Source organism: Taeniopygia guttata, chromosome 1 (assembly GCF_048771995.1).
Source record: "Taeniopygia guttata chromosome 1, bTaeGut7.mat, whole genome shotgun sequence".
Classification (NCBI taxonomy): domain Eukaryota; kingdom Metazoa; phylum Chordata; class Aves; order Passeriformes; family Estrildidae; genus Taeniopygia; species Taeniopygia guttata.
Window position 1 is genome coordinate 45,843,970 of NC_133024.1, and position 17,641 is coordinate 45,861,610.

General features: G+C 36.0%; 1 long non-coding RNA gene across 1 annotated transcript; it reads right to left on the minus strand.

Annotated features, from left to right (window-relative positions):
* Nucleotides 1-2,121: 2,121 nt before the first annotated feature.
* LOC115494904 (uncharacterized) lies at nt 2,122-15,883 on the minus strand. The gene is made up of 3 exons (XR_003959922.4): nt 15,664-15,883; nt 9,569-9,649; nt 2,122-2,244 (listed from the first exon to the last, which is right to left on the minus strand). It is a non-coding gene; the product is annotated as an uncharacterized lncRNA (long non-coding RNA).
* Between the last annotated feature and the right edge of the window lie 1,758 nt (nt 15,884-17,641).

Sequence of the window (17,641 nt, forward strand, 5' to 3'; positions counted from 1 at the left end):
AATTAATTTGAGGGTCTCAAAACTGCACTACATTCTGTGGTGGATATGACCATAAACATATCAATATATTTCTATTTTTTTAAGCCTCACATTCATGTGTCCTATTATTGATGATATCCCTGGTTAGACCACTGAGCACTTCAATTCCCATTTTTTTTCTAGTGGCCAGATCTATACCCATCTGAACTGCTGAACTGTTCAAAATTAAGTCCCAGCAGGACTAACAAAACACACATTTCTGTGAATTGCACAATTTTAGAAATGAATCAGTGAGCACATATCCAATACAAAAAACTCACTAGAGACTGCTCAAGAAACAGGCTATCAAATTTAAATCCCCAGACAATGTGAAGAATTTCTTCCACTTAGGACTGGGTCTAGAATTGTTAGCATGGAGTACTTGTCTGTTGAAATTTGCTGAGTGGTTATAAGTAAGAATCTTTTCCATATGATGGTTCCCTATGGATGGGACTCATAACACACAGGCAGGGGTCCAACATGCACTTCAGCTGAACTCCTGTGATTGCACATCCAGTTCTTCCTACTTCCTTGGCATGTATCTTTGCAGACTTAAAACGCTTGCCTATCTTGTATCAGAGTTAAGGATCCCAGTATGTTGACATTATATGGCAGTGGCATATTCCCTTGGTGTGTTCCAGGACATCAGAGCTTCCATGCTACACAGCAGCCAATGAAGTTGGAACCTGTGATGTTTGTGAGCAACAGAATCACATAACCTGATCAGTGGAATCTCACAGGGAACATACTCCAGTTTATTGCACAATCACCTCTGTTTTGCCTAGTCTGTTTCTCTTTACAGGCACACAATGGTGGGGACTTCTTTCCATGTAGATTAAATGGGCTCTGTCTCCAAAGGGGAAGAAGACTGACTTTTTGACAGTTTTTTGGGTTTTTTGTTTGTTTTGGGGTTTTTTTTTGCCTCCATTAACGACCTTGATTACTCTGTCTGTTGGGGTGTGTATGTGACCACAGTGAGGATTCCTGCCTTGTTTGATGCTGAGTATAATTGTCTTTAATCCCAGCTCCAGCTCTTCTGGCTAGGGCTCTAACCCTGAATTTCAAGATAAAAGGCAAATCCCCAGTGCCCTTTTCCACATAGCATGTGGAGATTTGGATGAAAGTCACTCAGCAAACAGCTCCCAAGTGAACATATTCCCTTGGCATTTTCTTCTGCTTTCCAACACTGAACAAAGTGATAAGCATTTAAATCAGATAGGATACATCCTAAAATACAGTCTTTGGATCTTTATAGGACCCAGAAAAGTCACTGATGTTGTTTTTTGTTGCATCCAAGAAAGATCTACATCTCTAACAACTTCACAATGTCTCTAGTAGATTAATTTTAATATGATGAAATGAAAGATGGTCAACACCTCAACATAATGGGCTTTATTGTCTTCAAGCACCAGTTAGCATAGCATCATTACTATTGATATACTTTTGTTCTTATGCAAGAGGAGGTCACAGATTTGAGGTACTACAGAGTTACTGGAATTAGATGGTTTCTGGGAGTTTGGGGTGGGGTTGTATTTTGTTTGTTTTGGGGAGGTTTTTTGGGGTTTGCTTTGTTTGGGGGTTTTGGGGGACTTTTTTTGTTTTGTTTGCTGAGTCACACCTTTGTTACTTAAAAGCAGGGGTTTTTCTTCTTCTGTACTTGAAACATTGGTGTATTCGTGATGCACAATGAGTGTTTCCAAAGGACTGAATTCAAATTTAACTACACAGGCCTCATTTGATTCAATGGAAAGTGTGCAGCTTAATCCTAGGCAGTCCATTTAACATTAAGAACATGTTTTTCACCCAGTTAGCATTTCAGTGAAGCAGATTTGGAAACAACTTTGTGACAATCCTAGCAACCAATTCTTAGCTAAGCAGATCCTTTCTAAATAGGGCCTTTAACACTTTTATGTACTTCTTCTAGAGATTTTCATATTTTTAAAATTAAGAAATGCTGGTGTACATTTCTCACCTGCTTAGCATGAATGTCTGATTCATAATCCCTCTACAACCTGTTGGTTTATTGATTACAAAACCTCCCACAAGCCATTTTTGCCAGTCCTTTCTATGAAAACATAGGAAAAAACCCAAATGCCAAAAAAGTTTACTTGGAAATGAGCCACCTTTATTTTAAGGGGTTTTATGCAGTTGACATGTTGTGCCAGCAACCTAGGTTCTTACTGTCTGGTAGAAGAGAGATTTCTTTGGTTCCATCATGTTACAAAGCTGAAAAAAGGAAAAGAGAGACAAGCAATGAAAATTCACCATTTCATTATTCAAATATGTGAATTACCCTGAGCTGCAGCCAAGCCATGGGCCTAACCCCCCAGTGTTCTTCAACACCTATTCAAACCCTTCAGTGCAGCAATACTTCATTTCCATTAATTAAATAATTATACCAAACTCACTGTAAAGACAGTGTTCAACTGAATTCAGACATTCTAAAATAGTTATTCAGTACAGCTTAAGCTCATATCATTATGCCATGAATTGACAAAGATCTGTTTATTTCCCTTAGCAGAGGTATTTTAAAAGCTCTCCCATAATAAAATAAATAAATAAATAAATAAAAGGAACAAAAACCTCCCCAAACATGAAAACTAACCCCAAATTGTAATTGATGACATTTCACATAATAAAAATAATGTTTGTGTCCAAATATCCTAGTTCTTTATTTATTAGCAAAGTTTTTATTAAAATCTAATACAGTTAATGTATCATAAAGATGATGTCTTATGAAGTTTAAAACATTAATTTCCTTGCTTATATAACATGAATCCTATCATTATTAGTGAAAGAAGGTACTGCTTGAGCAAGTTTACATAATAAGATAACATTCCAGCCTTTTTTTTTATGGTCCACCTTTGGTATATATGATCACAAAACACTTTGCTTTCTGTCAGTCATATGGGTCAAAAAAAAAAGCAATGATGGCTGAGAGAAACAGCAGTGTAAATGAGCTCCTTAAATGGCCAATTGAAAGGAATTGACAGGAGAGGGGAGAAAGAAATCCGAAAACATATTCAGAAGGATGAAAATGAAAATATATGTGCCTTGTAGTAGAGTAAGTGATGACAATCAAGGGAGTGGTCTAAGTGATGTGCAGGATTTGAGATCTGTTCTTTAGTCTCTAATGTTCTCAATCCATCTAGGTGTATGACACAAATATAAGGCAGCCAAAATATCTTTGTGCAGCTGGAAAATCAGAGCTGGAGGATGTCAGACAGTAGAGGTCAGTGGCATAGCTTACAAAAAACACAGATAAAGCAGCTTGTATACTAATCCACAGCTATCCAACACTGTGAAAATGGGGAGGAACTGTGTCCAGCTAGAGAAGAAAGTTTGTCTCACTCACTATAGCATTTCAATTTATCCAGCAATTTTTTCTACTTGGTAGAAAGTGTAAATGGAGACTTTGATAGAAATAGAGGAGAGAAAAACCTAAAATAAGATCATGGAGTATATTTATAGGCAGTTTGGTAAATTTAAGCATGCCTAGAGAGCTAAGAAGTGTTATACACTGTGACACCAGCTATGATACTAGATGTGAACATCATTCTTTGGTGTACAAAGTTTTTCACCTCTTACCATAATCTGAATTACAAACACTTGTCTTATGCAAAATATATAAAAATTTTTACAGAAATGTATACCTGTAAAAGAATACAAGCACAGAAGAAAGCAAGAAAGAAGAAAGCAAAAGAGGTTTTGCTTTCTTCTCTGTCAAAATGTAAGATGCAAAATCTAGAGGAACACAAAGTAAAAAGCACAGGCCAGAAAAAGAGGAAAGAACTACTAATGAACAGGGGAGAGACATAAGAGACACAGAGGTCCCTCTGTCATGCAAACCATGAGGCATTTGAAAATCCTTTTATACCAAGAGAAAGCTGGAGGTTTGAGCATATACCTAATGTATTATTTTAAAAATATATAGTGACAGAATTGTGATGGCACAAGGTTGGTAAAACACCTAAGTACTGAAGGAGAAATTACTGAATGGAAATAAAGTTTTATTCATATAATGAGGAAATCAACAACTATGAGGACATGAGTTATTTCAGAGACTAATGTGAAATAAAGTACCCTGAAGTATGTTATAAGCATATATTTTTTGTCATAGACCCCTTCCCTTCCCTTCCCTTCCCTTCCCTTCCCTTCCCTTCCCTTCCCTTCCCTTCCCTTCCCTTCCCTTCCCTTCCCTTCCCTTCCCTTCCCTTCCCTTCCCTTCCCTTCCCTTCCCTTCCCTTCCCTTCCCTTCCCTTCCCTTCCCTTCCCTTCCCTTCCCTTCCCTTCCCTTCCCTTCCCTTCCCTTCCCTTCCCTTCCCTTCCCTTCCCTTCCCTTCCCATTCAAATCCTTCACATAATCTTTTATCCTATTGTATTTCTTAGTATCTTGGAGAGTATCTTAGATATTGCCTATCTTCATTTTCAGTTATGGTAAAACTGAGGTCCTGCCTTGCATATCTGGATATATACAATGCATTTGAGTTGAATTTTTTTAGGCAATGCATTGCAGAATTTCAGCTTCATGGCTAGGTTTGATTTGTCATTGCAATGAAACTACAAAAACACTTGTTCTCTCTTATTGCTCTGTGCTTCCTGCTAAACACTCAAAGTTTCACTGGATAATGTTGTTTCTTATTCAAAAGAATTGTATAGGGCTATTGTTCTCTTGAAAACAGTTTTCCTCCCAGGGACAGATGCATTTCAAAAATGAGTAGAGTGATCTACTGAGACAATTATTGCTGATATGTGAACTCAGCAGAAATCAGATTTCTGATCAGCAGGTAACTGAAGCTTGTGTCTGTGTTCTACTGTTGTGCATTTGCTGCAGATGAAGTAGACATGGTTGTGGGCTGTATTAATAAACAATTTCCTGTAAAGACAGAGAAGCATAAATGCCAAGAGCCTGGAAGGACACTGCTGTGTAAAGTTTCATTCACCTGTCTAAAAGAAGATTATTTCAAATCAGATGTTCAAAGAAGGACAGATGGTATGATGAGGGAAGCCTTTTGTCCAAGACTAAATAACAACAATACAGTTTTTTTTGGTCTAGCAGAACAAAAGTTGGGTAGAGGTATTATTACCCTGTATAAAACCACTGGTGAATAAATATCCGTGAGGAAGAAAGGTTATTTAAATTAAATAACCTCTGAACAGAGAGAGACTTAACTTTCTCAGGATTTTTCCTGAGAGAAGTTGGAAGAGAATCAGAGAAAAGAATGAGCAAAACAATTCTTATCTCAGTTGCTGCTGCTCGTTGTTGTGCACATGCGGAATGTATTATGGAGATTGTTTACCCAAGGTGATTGCTTGATTGGATTCTGGTGATGGTGTTTTGGAATGATTGACCAATTAGGTCACAGCTGTGTTAGGACTCTCAGCAGAGAGAGTCACGGATTTTTTTTAGTAGTGATATAGTTCGTATTACTGTAATATAGTATAATATAGTTTTAGTATAATAAAGTAATCAATTAGACTTCTGACATCATGGAATTCTGTGCATCATTCTTCCCACCGGTCAGGCATTGTAGCACTGCGATTGGTATAAAAGGATAAGGCTGGAAGTAGAAGAAATATGTGTATGAATCATCCAGGATTAATACATTCTCAGAACTAAGATCTCTATCACAGAATCATAGATTCATAAAGGTTGGAAAAGATCTCCAAGATCATGCTAGCTATGCCAACCATGCCAACTAAACTACAACACTAAGTGCCACATACTATCATTTCTTGAAGGCTTCCAGAGATGGCAACTCCACTACTTTCCCAGGCAGTATTTTCCAAAGTTTAATGACTCTTCCAGTGAAGAAATTCTTCGTGATGCTCAGCCTGAAATTTTCCTGGCGCAGCTTGAAGCCATTTCCTATTGTCCTGTCACTAGCTGCCTGAGAGAAGTGGCTCCTTGTGACACCCTCCTTTCAGATAGTTGTAGAAAGTGATTAGGTTCCCCTCCAAGCCTTCTTTTCTCCGGGCTGAACATCCTCAGCTCCCTCATTCTCTCCTCATGGGACTTGTGCTGCAGACTCTTCACCAGCTTTGTTGCTCTTCTCTGGACTCACTCAGCAGCTGTCCTGAACTGGGGGACTGGGAACTGGAGAAAATACTCGAAGTGTAACCTCTCCAGTGCTGAGTACAGAGGGACAATCACTTCCCTGATCCTGTTGGCCACACTAATCATGATACAGGCCAGCATGCTGTTGGCCTTTTTGGCCACCCGGGCACATGCTAGCTCATATTCAGCCACTGTCAACCACCCCCAGGTCCTTTTCTGACAGGCAGTTTCTAGACACTCTTCCCTAAGCCTCTAGCAGTGCTGATGCTATCGTGACCCCAGTCCAGTGCATTTCACCTTATTAAACTTCATACCATTAACCTTGACTCATGCATCCAGTTCATGAAGATTCCTCTACAGAGCCTTCCTCTCCTCTAGTAGATCAACACTCCTACACAACTTGGTGTTGTCTGGAAACTTACTGAAGGTTCACTCAATTTCCTTATCCATACCTTTAGGGAACCCCGCTGGTGACTGGCCCCAGCTGGATGCAGCACCGTTCACCAGCACTCTCTGGACCCAGCCATCCAGCCAGTTCTGAATCCAGCAAAGAGTGGTCCTGTCCAAGCCATGGGCTGCGAGATTTTCCAAGAGAATGATGTGGGAGACAGTGTCAAAGTCTCAACTGAAGTCCAGACAGACAATATCCACAGCCTTTCCCACATCCACTAGGCAGATGATCTGGTCAGAAAAGTAGATTGGGTTGGTCAAGCAGGATCTGACTTTCCTAAACCAATGCTGGCTGGGCCTGATCAGCTGGTGGTGCTGTATGTGTTGCATGATGGCTCTCAAAATTATCTGCTCTGCAGTCACTGCTGAGTGTCTGCAGAGTCTATCACACTAGGTATTTTAAATAGATTGTTAGAACTACTGCCATGTGTTTCATTAAGTTTTCCTGTTTTCCACAATCTCCTCTTCTTATAACTTAGTTCTCAGTCCAATATGAATCAAAAAGTCCACCACCTCCACAAGGAAGCATCAGAGAAACTGGAGGTGATTTATGATTATAAAATTGGAAAGAAAGAGTGGAGGAAAAGGTGGAGTTCTGGGAACAAACAACTGTGTGGGAAGATGTGGAAATTCCACAGATCATCTCTGCCACAGATGAGGAGGAGTGCAGGAGCACAGATAAGAAGGCACATGAGAAGATAAGGATGTTGACCCTGCTGTAAGGGAATAAAAATGAACAAAGTTCATTTCTTTCCCTTTTTAATTGAAAAGGGCTATTTCATGCTTCTTCTGAACACATGAATCATGTCTTACACATTACTGATAAAGTATTTTGCAATTACATGCCAAATGAGGGCTAAGTATGCTAAGTTCATGCTCTGCTACACAAATTAGTATTGAAAAATGTGAAAATAGTTGCATTACAATTCTCCACAACCAGATAATACCAAGCATGAAAAATGGGAGACTTTATACCTCTTTAGGACTTGGATACCATCCCCTCAACTCAGATATTTTAAAAAGGCATCATTTCACCCTGAGTTTGCTTTATTACTCAGGGGAAAGGATAGATAAATTATTGACTAAATGAAATGTACACAGAGTAATTTAAGTCTCCATATTTAGGAATACTTATGTTTTATGAGAAAAAGTTTGGACTAGAAGCATATTCAGGTACATCCTTGATTTTAAAAGACCAGTTATGCAGCCAAACATTATGGAGGTCAACATCACTCTTGTGCTTTGCTCTTGAGCTGTAAGGCTGTATGCAGCAAAAATCCCAGGGTTGTGATTAGAAGGATAATATAAAAGAGTTGAGCATTTTTAGATTTTGTGGCTTTATAAGTATTCTTTACAATGTAAGCAAGGCAGAAATCATGGCAAAATAATTTTTACATGGAAAGCAGTCAGCAAATTCATGTGTCTTTCAGCCCTTTAAGGTAGCTTTTTTAAATTTTTAAAATCACTTCAGCCTTTTGGCCTGTGAAAAGCTAGTGTTGGTAGAAGCTGATGGATTTTTTATTTTTTGACACTTTAATAAAATATTATGCCATATAAATGCCTTATTGTGTATATTATTTATTGTTTTAGGTACACTTTCTTCCTTTGAATCCTTACTAAACAGATCTGTTGTTTTCTGAATTGATTTTGCTGTCTCAGCCGCATTGAGGCATAGACACTTTTTTGGCTTCCATCTGAATGAACAATTTCCTAGTTAGACACACTGGATTTGGAGCTGGGTCAATAAAAGCTTTACTGTGTCCTTTCTCTTTCCCCACACAGCTCACAAAAGAGAACTAAATTCCATTCATCCTTTCACTGGCCACTGTGGAATCTTTAGCAGTGCAGTTCTGGCTGGGATGAGGAAACATGGCAAGAAGCTGGAAGAAACACAAATAAGAATTCTTTATTTCCCATGCTCACTGCCCTGAAGATTTGCTGCCACTGGGAATGCATGTGAATTTCCTGGACATTAACTTCTTGTCTCTGCCAGTGAATTACTTTGGAAGTATAAGACTTTAGATATCAAAAGATAATTTAGCTTAATCCTGCCAATTCTGATGTGGCTAACTGTAAGTTATTTGCAAAAAAGACCATTTTGAGTGGTTCTTGGCAATATGAGTATAAAGAATCATTGAACAGTTTTCATGCAAACATAATTCTAACTTTTGAATAACATAACCTTAACCATGGTTTAATAAAGTGTTTTCGCCTAATCCTTGTGGACAGATGTAAATGTACAAGATTCTGGATTGTTTGCAAGGATGTACCAATGCATTAAAATTTACTTGGCTGTTGTTTTTACTTGCTTTTTTATTTTAAATAATGCATTTATAGATAGTCCATTCAAATTAAAAATTACTAAGGCAGGAAGAGATCAATTTAAATTTTAGAAATTTCCAAAATAATTTCTGGTGTCTTCAATTTTACACTTCTCCATCAGCTTGTATATATATATATGTGTGTATATATATATATATGTGTATATATATATATATGTGTGTATATATATATATGTGTGTGTGTATATATATATATGTATGTATGTATATGTGTATGCATGTATCAGCTCTGTTCTCTCATTCTTCATTCTTTAAGACTTTTTTCTTCTATTATTTCTATGTTGATGCCACATGCACATAAACAGGAGTTGTTTAAAAAATAATTTTGTAGCATAGTAGCAGTTTTCCTAGAAATTTAGTCATAGCAATAATTTTACCATATGTCTTTATATAAGCATATATCAGACATGCAGATGCACGAGTGTGTGTATAAAATATTTTTAGGCATAAATCTAGGACTCACCCAAGGCCAAACTGTTGTGTTCTTATGTGACATGGTAAAGTAGCCCAGGGGATCTACTGGGATGTAAAAAAGGATGAGAAAAAACCTCAGCAACTTTTCCCAGGTCCTGACATTACACAGGAAAGCAAGGTTTTCTGTACAGTTCCTATATGCAGTTATACTAGAGATCAGTATGGTTCACAGTGCACTTGACCTGTTCTGACCTACCCATCCCTAATGGGGTAACTAAGTACTCACAGCAAGGCTGAGTGGACACCATCTGCTCATGCTCTCTGTCCACAGGAAGAGCTGCAAAGAATTCTTTGCTGTAAATAAGTGCTGCAAAATAGTCAAAGAATTTCAGTTTTAAAATGAGGATATACAAAACCATCCCGAATGTCATTTGTAGAACTAAAAACAACAAAAGGATTGAAATTGAAGAATATTTTTTTAAGTAATGTCTCTTTAAATATAAATCACATGTTTTGAAATTTACTAAAGGGTTCCATAAATGAATTTGCAGACAGTTCATTAACTGAAAAAAAATTATCTATTTGCATTATACTAATACTCTGATTAAGAAAGACACAAACAGGGGTCACTTTAAAGCTGACATTTTGAACATTTTCATTCATCACCTTTGATATGAGCTCTTTTTAGCAGGATTTTTAAGCCATTAGATAAATCACTAAATAATGTCTCTGTCATAGCATTTCTGCTGAGTGAAGACTATTTAACATGTAACTTGTTAAATTAGGTATAGAGTCTAAGATTTATTCCCTCTTCTTTTTCAATATTTTATGACAAAAAAAAACCCACTTTGAATAAGAATAGGACTTTGAGAGGCTACTTCAAGGTTATGTTCTGCTGCAGAGCTTAAATTCTTAGTTTACTAAAGTTTTTGTAGCATCATTTCTTGATTTTAATTAGCACAGAGAGTATGATTCTAAATTTGAAAGGAGAATGCAGGAGGAGGAAAGAATAAAAATACTATTGTTTTGGGGTTTTGAGTGATTTTTTTTCATGCCCTTCTGTTTATTAAGTAAACAATAGATCTGTAAGAGCTGGAAAAAATAATTCATATCTTACACAAGTAAATTCCTGAAAAGTGAATGTTCAAGAATCCTAAAATGCAAGATCACAAATGGAATATTACCTGGATTCTAGATTAATTGGTTTCAAGTCTTTGCAGAAGAAATCAGGGCACATGGGTTACTGGAAGAACAAGGATGCCAAGGATTTCTCCATTATAAGAAAGGGATAAGTAGGAAGGGCAAGAGGACCTGTAGGACAAGTGAGCGTTGTGTACTTGTTGTGCATTATCTCTGTTGGGAGGTAGCTTTTTCAAAGGTAGATTTTTCAAATATAGAAGCAATAAAAATCATGCTGATGGAACAAAGTAAGGAACATGTGAATAAATTCTCAGAGAGGTTATCCAGTCAACAATCTTGTTAAGGATTTATTAGAGAAGTAAACAACATGGAAAGTTTTTATCTTTTCTCTTAATAATACAAAGATGGAGGGAAAAGGAAATCTTGACAACAGAGTAGAAATACTCCAGAAAGGCACTAAAAAGTTCTAGAAAGAGGTTTCTTAATTTATTCTGAAAAACTGGGGTCATATTTTAATTAAGTTCTTACTAATAATCAGAGTGTAGTATATACCCTTGATATTTGAGTACCAATCATACCAAATATACTCTGATTGGTACTCAAATATATAGTATCAAGAATAATACAATGTTGCTATACCATACATATTGATTGAAGACCATATTCCAAAAAAATTGTGTGATGCCAATATTTTTACATAACAAAACCATCAGAAACAATGATATCTTCATGACCAGGACATAATAAAAACTCATATACAACTGGAAAAAGAAAAAATATCTTGAATTAAGTAATGATAATCAGATTATGGTTAAGTTATACTATGAAGAAAAATAAAAGCAAATATATTTTTTAATACTTTCTGTTTTAATAACAAAATTCTTGAAAAAATCAGGAAATCAGTGACAGTTGAGAGGATTTGTAAGGTTTAAAAGCTTGTCTGAAAAAGAATCTTGGAGCTACTTTAAATCACAGATTGAAAGCCAATACGTGTACTACAAGTAGAGAGAAAATGTTTGAGAGGAAAATATACAAGACCTAACTAGATAACTATTCATTCATGCTGAGAATCATTTGGTAACCAAGGAGTGAATAAAGTCTTCTTTGTGATCTTTCTCTGCAGCTGTTGAGATGTGGGCCAATGCTGTATTGCTGAAAATAGATATCCATTTACCCATTTTTGACCTTGATCACATCAGTGCAAAAAACAAAAAAAAAAAGCATTTATTGGAGTAAGTTGGGAGTTTATGTGGAACAGCAAGAACAGACTGACTAAATAGAAAGATATGTCTTGAAGGTCAGAATATGTAGGAGAAAAGTAAGACTTGCCAACTATCAAGCTGAGCTGGACCTTGCAGAGGAAATTAAAACAAACAGTAAAAAGATTTTTAGCCACAAAAATAAAAAAAGAGAACAAAGAAAGAGGAAGTGGTGTGGTAATTCAGCAAGTATAGGGGCAGAGATTAAAGTTAGTTTAGATACTGCCAAAAAAAACCCTTGACGCAGATTTCAGTTAACTACAAATGATGTAGTTCATGAAGGCGAAGTCAAGGGGCTGATGGAAATAAGAGCATGAAAATGGAAAATGCCATAATTGAGGAGGAAACAACACTGAAAGAGCTTAATGGACTGGGGTCAGTGAGCAAATAATCTCCAGCACTGTATTCCAGCTCATGTAATTACAAATCCAGAAGCAAAGCTCTTTTATGCATTTACCAAGTCAGACCTATACACTAAAGAATAGTACACTTCAGCAGATTTTCAAGACATTGAGTGCCTGAATGTCAAGATAGTAGCTCAGGAACTTCAGGAACAGAAATCTTCAGTAAGAAGGAACCTTCTGTAAGAACAATCTAGTTCAGTTAGAGACATTTTGATGGAATACACAATACACAGAAAATAAAATTTAGAGGACCTACAGTTGTCCACCTGGAACAAGTCTGAAGTTCTTAAGCAAAGGCTGATACTCCTGTGAATCTCCAGTCTTGCTTGGAACAGTGACTGGAATGCATGTGATGAGAAGACAAAAATTCCTAAAATTCAGTGTGATTAACCAGATAAATGGAATTGTAGGATCACAGAATCATTTAGGTTGGTATGAACCTGTAAGTTCATGAAGTCCAACCCAGCAATGCCAAGTCCACCACTAAACCATGTCCCTAAGTGCCACATGTGCTCATGGCACCTCTAGGAATGGAAACTCAGCCACTTCCCCTGGCAGATAGTTTCAATGTTTGACAACCGTTTCAGTGAAGAAATTTTTCCTAACATCCAGTCTAAACCTCTCCTGGAACAATTTGATATTATTTCCTATTGTTCTATGTGGTAGACTAATAAAAAATTCTGTTACTAATATTGCTCTTCAATTGATAGAGAAAATCATGATAATACTAAAACTCAGTTTTGAACAGCAAAAAATTACAGAACATTGGTAGACATGTAACTGTCAGTACACATGCATATTCCTGCATGTTTATCTTAAATGCAAAATGCTGCAATTTTGTATAGGCATCAAGTATTTCACTTTAGAAATAAATCAACATGTACTACAAGTGAAATGAGACAGCTGTACACATTCATATTTCTATGCGCTGCTATAAATTGTTAGACTATTATTATTGGCTCATATGACTAAACCTTCAGTGAAATTTGGAGAAAGTATTTTAATCTACCTTGTGCTTTCTTCCCTGATTTCAAGATAAAGTTTAATTTTAATCAGTCCAAAATCTACTCTTTCCTTTCAAGGCTGTCCAAGAATTTTCACATGCAAGGCCAGAGGACAATCTCATTAGTAGCTTGTAGAATTTCAGGTATTACAATGACAAGGGCCAAAGTCATCTATGAGTAGTTTTATTTGAGAAGAAAAAGAAACAACCTGTAGGATGTTAAAAATCTATACGCTTTTATTTTTAGATAGTGGAAGAAAATTCAGAACTTCATTTTTCCAAGGATGATCTTGACCTTTTTAGTGGAAACACTGAAAAAATAAAAAATGAAAATATAAACCATCTGTTTGGCTGAGAGAAAGAAAAAGGTTTCCCTAGTGACAAATTTAAAATGAAGAGGAAATTGCCTCCAAAGCATTATGGTGGAGAAAGCCAACTTGATCGTATTTGAATTTAGTTAAAACAGTTTAAGAAAAAAAAGGAGGTAAAAAGAATGTCTCCAAGGACCAGGAGGCCACAGAAACCATCCAAAAGGAGTAAAAGAAAAAAAAAAAACATACTTATAATGTAATCCTTTTATAAATAACAAGTTACTATGCTTTCTTTTAAAATGTTAGATTATTCATATATCTCTTCTGCAGAATGTAAACAACCTGGGTTTAACATGCAACACAGCAAACAAATGAATAAACAAATAGATAAAGGTCTAATGCCTTGCCATACTGTCTTTAGGGATCTAAAATATCTAATCCTGAGTAAGGTAATCAATGTTGGTAAAATTGCACACCTAGAAAGATTCTTCATGTGAATAGCTAAGTAGGTCAAATGATCTACCCTTTGAACACACTCATTTCTGTCTACAATGTGAGCCTTATCTAACTTGCTTAAGCGTATGCACTGAACTTTTAGTGGCCAAAAATTGGAACAGATAAAATGCATCTCAACTAAATTAAATGAAGAAATTTATTTTCTAAACCTAAATCTGCTGACAAAATAAATTGAAGAATTAGATAAAGATCAGTTTAGTTATGTTCAACAAATGGAAGTCAGAAGCTTTTGACAATACTATAATAGAAATTATTTAAAACAATCACCTAGCCCCTTCTCTGTCTCAACACAGGGCCTTGGCCACCAGAAATCATAAATTATAAATTATAATCAATTAAGTAATTGATTGATTGTTATATATATTAAGTTCCAGGTATAAGGCTAGAAAAAGGAAGCTCTTTTCATGTGCTGTTGTAACATATCTCTTCAGGAATTTATATATAAAAGGTAAGATATACAACCTTAAACCAGGTTCATTTGTTCATATTGCCCTGTCCTGAAAGGTTCTCCTGCATGTGTTTCACTCTCAGATGTCTCCAGACATTCAAATGAAACATTACTGAGCATGAAACATCTACTTTTATTTTCATCTTGTAATATATATACACCTGCCTCAAGTGCCAGTAAAGCTGCCATATTATATCAGATAGTATCAACTAAAATCAGTGTCCCCACCTCTCTCTTCCCTGACAAAGCAAAACAGAAACAAATAAACAAAACCAAATAAAACCCAAACAAATAACTTCATCAAAAACAAACAAACAAACAAACAAACCCTCCATCTATTAAACTGTTCTGGTATCCTGTGGCAGCCCAAAGGGGCTGAGGCCCAAGTGCAATGCTGTTTGGCCATGGCATAACTGTTCTGTGGAGATCTAGCCTTAAACAGGGTATGTAGATGCAATCTGCACCACTTTGGAGCCAGCAATTATTCCCTTGGGTGGATGCATTTAGAACTGTAGAAATAGCTTATATCTTTCTTATGTAGCTGCAAAGGGAGATAATTGGAACATTAAACAAAAATATCTAAGCAGAATCAATAAGAGTGTCCATTTGGACAGCAGACAAAGATCTATTTAATTCCTGACTTGGCTGCACATTTAATTTTTTCAGAGGTCACTAAAGAACAAGCAGTCTGGCCCATTTAATCCACATTTCATATTCTGCTTTTCAGCAACTTTATAGTCTTTTTGGAAAGGTTTATTATAATTTTTTATATCTTTTCATGATATGCCCTTCCCATCCCCTATATATATTCACTTTTTTTAATTTAAACTGAGTCAAAATCAGGACCTAAAGATTTGATGCAATCTGCTACACTGGAGAAATGGAGTAGCAAATGATAAGAAATAAAAATAACTCTGTAAATGCTACAGTCCTTATAAAGAGTTATCAATGCTTAAGCTAGTGATTAGGTGTCACTTACTAAATAAAAGGATTTCTGTATTTATACATTCAACTTATATTTAGATTACAGACATCTGAGGCTCTAAAAACTTGATTTAATATTAGTAAGGATATTTAAAAAAATAAACCAAAAAAAGCTACATCAGAATACCTCTATGCATTTAGGACCAATTCCATGCAGGTAGCACAATTAGAGTTATTCAAAACCAGTAAGAAACAACCTTCACATTCAAGTCCTTTTAAATTTAAGAGGTATAACTATCTGTGCAAATTCTAAGGATTGTGTCTTAGTAATTTAAACTAGACATATTTGAATTGTTACAGATGTCTGTCTACTTACCAGCCAGTGTAGGACCCTGTTCTTTCCCTGTTCTTTCTTTCTGTTCTTTTCCATTTGAAAGCCTCCATTGATTTTAGCTGCAAATGCTACATTTACATTTTTAGCTTTCAATTTGTTAAAAATATGGACACTCATGCCTATACTGTAGATTTTTTTATGTCTTACATTGAAACCAAGATGTTCAGGATGACTGACAGAGCAGCCAAACTGAAGAAATGAAAAGAACTGCCTCCCATATACAGACTCATCTTTTTCTCCCGCAATTCAAATATGGAATTTTAATGAGAGCTCAACACTTTTGGAGGTAGCCTTTGTGATTAAGCAAATTTCTAAACATCTTGAGAGGAAGACAAATATTTTAGGAAAAAAGAAAAGTGATATTATGAATAAAGGACTTGGACTTTTTTCATGTCCATTGTCATAAAGGAACATGATTATTTTCTCAGGACTAAGTGGTACTCAAATACAATAGTTTTTCTTCAAACACAACAGAATTATTACTTGTGTACCTTATGTTCCTCTTTCAAACATACAACACGCATATGGTAGGACAAATTTAAAAGGAAAAGGACTCATATGAGCAGTGGCATTAGTTTTATTTTGTGAGAAGAGTGACATTCTTATCGTGCTGTCAAAGCAGATGAACACACATATGGTTTTACACCTTTATTGCAACATAGATATACAGAAAATCATAAGAGAATATGAAAAGTGTATGGCAAAATAAAAGGTGTTTCTTTTAAAATCGAAACCTATTCATATGCCTCTGATTACTTGCTGCTTAGGTTGTCTATATATCACTGCAAAAATCAAGTTTGACTTAATTTGCATATATATATGACTGATATGTTCCTTTATAATATGTCATTTTAGATACCAATACCATAGGTTCAAAAATCCATTTTTTTTTCTGTCACTAATGTTCGCTTATAAACATATATATATATATATATATATGACCTTCACTTAATATTCAGATACAAAGTCAAACTGTCATTGATACCAGTAACTATTTCTATTTTTGGTGGATTTAAAGAGAAGCAATAACTAAAGTTCAGGATTTCTTTTTAATATTAGCTAGTGTCATGGTTTAATCCCCAGCCAACAATCAATTACCACACAGCTCATTCCCCCACCAGCAAGATCAGGGATAGAATTGGAAGGGTAAAAGCTAGAGAACTTGTGGGTTGGGATAATCATAGTTTAATAAGGAAAGCAAAATCCTCACACACCAAGAGAGCAAAACAAGGAATTAATTCACTGCTTCCCATGGGCAGACAGGTGGTCAGCCATCTCCAGGAGAGAAGGATCTTGTCATGTGTACTGGTGACTTGAGAAGAAAAACACCATCACTCCAAATATCTTCCCCTTCCTCCTTACCCCCCCTCCCCATCACCTTGTATGTACCGGGCATGTTGTCATATGGTCTGGAATATCCCTTTGTTTAACTTGGGTCACTTGTCCCAAATGTGTCTACTCCCAATGTCCCAGGCACCCCCAACTTCTTCACCAGCGTAGCAATAAGCAAAGCCTTGGCTCTGTGTAATTTCTTCTCAGTAATAAAATAAAATCTCTACATTATCAGTCCTGTGTTTAGCTCAAATCCAAAACATAGCCCCAGAGCATGTACAGTGAAGAAAGTTAAATCTACCACAGAAAAAACAAGCACAGTTAGAAACATATGAAAACAACACATGGGGGAAAAAAAGCAGTAGATTTCTTCTATTTAAAAAAATATTTTAATTACATCCATTCTGTTGTTGTTGTTGTTGTTGTTTAATTAGAATTTAAAATTGTATATCTTTGATCATTTGAGTATCCATAACACTTTCCTATGGGATACAGCTCAGAGAAATTTAGAAGCTTGATTCAGTTTTCGGGCTGTTGGTGTTAAAAGACATTTGAGAAAATCCGTGTTATCCAAGGCATTCAAATTAAGCAGGAAAAGACAAATTTCTCAATCAGGATATCCATATGC